Genomic DNA, 6,117 nt, shown 5'->3' on the forward strand with positions numbered 1-6,117 from the left:
TGATAGTAATGCCACCCAATTAGAGCCTCAATACTACAATCAGGCAATGCCAACTGGAGCTCCAATAGCCATATTTGAGGATGATCCAGTAATGGCGTTCAACACTGTCACACCTGCACTAATCACACCAATCATGGCTGAACTACCCTCCTTAATTTCCAACAAAACGTCCAGGCTAATTAAAAACGAAACGAAAATTTTCAAAGTATCTCAAACCTGAACGTCGATTTCTTTCTTCTCCAGTCGCTAAAACACCTCTTCCAACAAAATGCCGGAAATTTCCTTAACGTAAGATTTATTCAACTGCCTGAAGACAATAATCTCATCCAGCCTATTCTAGAACTTTTGCCGAAAATACTGCTTCAACTCCTCGTTAACATGGCTTTTCGTTAACAATGCCTAGGTTGTAGCTTGAATTCTTCTCGCCGTGACCCAACTGAGAACCAATGCAACCAGCACCCTTCTCAATGACGCTGCATCCAAAGTTCAAGGTCATAATCAGGAGTATATTCTTAATATCTACAATTCTCCCCTTTCTATCAGTAAGATGAAAATCTTCCAAAATCTGGACCATCATGTTAAATATACCAGGATACATCCTCAAATATGGCTATTGGAGGATACACCTTCACGACATATGCAACCTCTCAATTTCATCGACAAGGACAACATTATGTGGCCTACGGAGAACAGCTTCTGTCAACTGACCTCATGCGCTGCAACCTACATAACTGGGTGGGGAACCAATAAGTTGCCTCTCCATGAACAAACATATCGAGTCCAACCATGATCCCTCCAAGCCAAAAAAGTATGAAGCAAGGGCTTTGACTAGCTCAGATCTTCCGACATCACTTGCAATTGGACGGCGAAGGTTCTGAAGCTCAACACAAACTCCACGAAAAGCACAACTGATAGCCTTTGCAGCGTCATAAACTTTGCAGCGCACATAAACTTCAGATCTGGTCATTGAATTTTAACAAGAATGATACCTTCGCATAACCTAGCCCACGGACGGTTTCGTTCTTTTCCTTGAAACTGCGATATTCCTCATCAAGCTCTCTAGCCTCTCCAGGTAGCTGGAAATAAACAGAACACCGCATTCGTTGATTTAAAACTCTTGGGAAATTTTGTGAATAAAAGTTTTAGTTGTCGACTTGAAATAATCTAAACCAGTCTTGGGTTTTATATGCACTTGGTGCATTTATAACACTAGTGTGAAGCCTTGAACACTTGAAAACAACGAATACGGTCTAACAGAATGAACAGAGCACACACCTTCACGACATATGCAACTAAAAGTTTGCAATAACACATGCAATAAAATTCATACGAATTTATAAATCAAGAATAAAACTTCCTACTTAATAGTCTACTCAAAAACATACAAGCATTAAAGCATCCAACATCCAAAAATAGGCTGATACCTACATTTCACCAAGGGCAGGAGCAGGCTTCAGGTTATTAGCTGCAACAATTGCAACAAGGGCATCAGCACTAATAAGCGCATGAACTTCAATGGTTTCAGGCACATTACCAGCTACAATGAGTTTGGTTAAACCCTCAGCAGTTTGGTAAAATTTCTTGTAAGCTCTATCATAAAATGTGAATATGCAATGTTTGTGCCCTCAATACCTCAAAGTTTGATCAAGTATTAAGATATGTATGCCAATAGTTATTATCTCTCAACCACCATTTTAAATAGATGGAAGGTTTTTATTTTTGTATACAACCATTAAGTTGTTGAAAAAGCCTTTGCTATGACAAATGGTTTATATCATATTGCAATCCAACCTCTCATTATATTTAATTTTGCATCATCTATCATTGAAAGTTACGTTTTTTTTTTCACATAGACAATTGAGACATCTAGGATCTACATTATTTTAGAAGATAATTCTATGTATAACTAAGTATAACCTACAGATACAATTTTTAAAGAAATAAGTCATGCATATTTACAAGGCAAGATGATTGCTTGGCCTTCAATTTAGAAACTCTCATGAGAATTACTACCAATATTGTATAATGATATTTGTGGTCCTATTAATCTAATATTTGGACTATTTTATCATTTTTTGAACTTTATTGATGGATTAGGCAAATAATCACATTTTTTATTATTATCAATCTAAAACATGATGTTAGCTAATCTTATATCTATGCTTATTTATTTCTAAGTTTATTTTCTTAATTATTCTATCAAAACATTACATATGGACAATGCAAAAGAATTTGCATCAAAGTCTTTTGAAGACTATTGTACTATAATAGAGATTGAATTGATATATTGTATTTCATATGAATATGCTCAAAATGGACTTGCAAAGTCATTTATAAAGTATATACAACTCATTATTCAGCTACTATTTCTTCATGCAAATTTACTTACATCTATGTGGGATCATGCAGTTTTACATGTTGCAGCATTAATACACCTCCATCCTTCTCTTGAAATTATTACACCACAAGAGGTCATTTTAGATCATGTTCCTAATGTATCTTACTTATAGATGTTTAGTTATCATGCTTGGATTTTGGTATCAAAACCTTAATGGCATATTATTGGAGTTCATCAACAAAAAGGCAAATACGTTGGTTTTAATTCACCAAGCATTATTTTTATTATTGATCCATCAAGTAGCATATTATTATGTGCATGTTTTTAAAATTTCCATTTTGAAGAGAATGAATTCCCATTTCTTTTAGAAAGAATATCTAATCAATAAAGAAATAGAGTACTTATATTTGAAGCACTAAAAATATTTATAATAAATTTTGATCCTATAATATAACCTAGTTGAAATTTAAGTTTCCAAGATTTTGTATCTAAAATGGATCATAGATGAAACACCTAATAGCTTCAATGATGTACCTTAGATTATAAGATTTTCTATTAATGAGGCTTAAAATATACCTGCTTAGATTGCAATACCACTAACTAATATATCTTAGGTAATAACATCAAAAATTAAAATGACTCATTGACCAAATAAGCAACTACATAAGAAGAAGACTATAATATTTATTAATTTTGATATTGTTTCTATGGAAGTTCTTACTAAAACTACAAGATTATCAATTAATGATGATATATCTATGTATATTATATCTTCACCTCATACAATAGAAAATCTTAAAATTAAGAGGAATAAAATAAAATTGAGCAAAGAATTATTTATTCCATATTATGCTATAAATGACATTTGACATAGACCATCTATTACAATAGATGAATTATTTTCTTGCATGATTGCAAAAGCTCTTTCTTGCAAGAAAAAAGATTCTGAAATTTAAACCATTGAAGAAACTATACATTACTCTAGCTGATTAAAATGAAAAACTACCATAGAGAAAGAATAGGTCTCTTTGTGTAAGAAAAAAAGTCTTTGGTCCAATTATAAACACTCTTATATCTTATCTTATGGAATATAAGATGATATTAGTATCTAAGCAAGATATTAAGGGTCAAATAATCCACTATAAAACTCATCTTATTGTCCAAAGATTTATCCAATGATTTGGAATTGATTATGAATCCACATATTCTCTAGTTATGGATTCAATTACATTTCAATGTATTATTGGAATGGTAGTTCATGCCACCCTTAAGATGCATCTCATGGATGTGATAATTGCATATCTATATGGTTCTCTTAATGTAGATATCTATATGAAAGTTCTACTTGGTTTGGAAATGGGAACTCTAAATGGACCTACTCTAGGACAATATTATGGTATTAAATTACATAAAGCCCTATATAGTCTAAAATAATCTAAACCTATGTGGTATTAATATCTTTAAGATTATTTAATTATAAATAAATTTATAAGTGTTCCATTAATTCCTTGTTTATTTATCAAACGAGAAAAAAATAGTTTTGTAATCATTGTTGTATATGTTGATGATCTTAATCTAATGAGTACTAGATCTACATGTATTGTAGCTATTAACCTACTTATTTGTAAGTTTAAAATAAAAATGCTAAGAAAAATAACTTTCTACATTGGTCTTAGATTATGCATCTCACAAGTGATAGCATTTTTTTCTATTAATTAACATATATTAGATAAATCTTGTGGAGTTTCAATATGATTAATGCTTATCTATTGTCAAAACTAATGGTTGGATGTCGTTGTGATGGTGATGATATATACCGTTCATATAAAGAAGATGAAGAAATATTGGGAATTCAATATCCATACCTTGCAACGATTGGAGCACTTTTATATTTAACCACATCTACAAGACCATATATTGCATTTGCAATTAGTGTTCTTGCAAGATACAATGCACGTCCAACACTATGACATTGGAATGGCATCAACTATATATGTTGTTATTCAAAAGGCATTGAAAACTTAGGATTATACTACATACAATCTATAGATCCAAAATTAGTTGGATATTATGATGCAGGATATAAATCTGATATTACAACAACTAAATCTTAAACAAACTATATATTTTTAGAACATGAAGTTGCTATATCATAAAAACTAGTAAAACAAACTATAATTATAATTTCATCTAACCATACAAAAATTATTACCTTACATAAAGCATCTTGAAGATGTATTTGATTGCAATCAACTGATAAAAACATTCAAACAACTTAAGGACTTTTATATGATGATTCTCCAACTATCTTGTATAAAAATAATAGCACTTGTATTGCACAAATGCAAGTTGGTTTCATTAAAGATAACATGATAAAATATATTAATCCAAAGTATTTTAGTTATATTTATGACTTGATTACTGATCAAACTCTTAAGATCAAGAAAATTGAATCTGCAAATAAACTTGTTGATCTCCTCATCAAAGTTCTCTTTTTGTACAACTGTTGCCAACTCACTTATGGCATTTGCATGCAACAACTTTCTTTTCTTGAGCAAAAAAGTTAATGAATTCTTTAAATAATTAAAAATAAATAAATAAATAAATAAATAAATGTTGTACTCTTTTTCCTTCATCTATGGTTTTGCCCTTGAATACAATAAGGTTTTCTTAGATAAGGTTTTAATGAGGCAATAGCTATTGATCTTGCAAGTTTATAAAAAAGTATAGATCATAATTCTATGCAAATTTTATGTTATATAAATATTATGATGAGTGAAGAAGAGTGTTGAGAGCATAAAATGTAGCTGGCGCTCTCTATAATATTTATTGTAGTTTATAGTAAATACTATAGCTACAATGTTTGGAATGTAGTAGAGAGAAACTGTTTATCTTCTCCCCTTCTCTTTGTGTACAAGAAACAACCACATCAATACATAAATAAAAAGCTCTCTCTTCATCTATACACTCTTGTGTGTGCACATTACTTCCAACTACTCTTGTGTCTCTCAACAAAAATCATTGGCAACTACAACATTTGTTTTATGTTGGCAAGTGGACTGGATTGCTGATGTTAACTACACCCAACTGAATGATGACACTAGACCCAGCTGGTCCTCGAGGTGATCTGTCCTGCTGGTATCCTCGACCGTTGGTTTGAGTCGTACTAATTACCCTTGACCAGCTTGATCAAAAAAATTCGTAATCTGGACGTAAGGATAATGACCTTCGTTGACGGTGTGTGCCAATTCTGTGTCCAATGTTTACCTTGGCTGAATGCATGGGATTCTGAGGCAAGGTCCGCGTCGGTGTTTACCAAGATATGGGACAGATGTAAAGTCGGAAGTTCCAGTTGGCCCAGCTAACCCGGGTCTAACAACTAGCCTCGTTTTTCACTGCTGGCGTCGAGAATCACCTGCTAGATCTTCTCTCTTACAGTCCGAGGTTTTGTTCGGATTGATAATCTCAAGCATTTAAATCTAGAACACAATACTTCGAAAGGTCCTGCAATTTTTGTCTACGCAAATTCCGTGTGTGATTTTTCGTGATGTGAAGTACTATTTACAAAACTTGCTGCAGAATATATTTCCGACTACCCAATTACTTCATAAATTCCTAATTGCAGCAACGAAACATCATTACGCATGGAATGGAGTTCTCGTGAAATTCTTTAGAAATGTACTTCGAAATCGCGAGGTTGTCTTGAGAGAGAACAAATACATTTTCGTAGAAAATCCTCTAACGGCATGAAATTCATATTTCGAACTACGGAGGCATAA

This window comes from Physcomitrium patens, chromosome 13 (genome assembly GCF_059467195.1).
Source record: "Physcomitrium patens ecotype Gransden chromosome 13, ASM5946719v1, whole genome shotgun sequence".
Classification (NCBI taxonomy): domain Eukaryota; kingdom Viridiplantae; phylum Streptophyta; class Bryopsida; order Funariales; family Funariaceae; genus Physcomitrium; species Physcomitrium patens.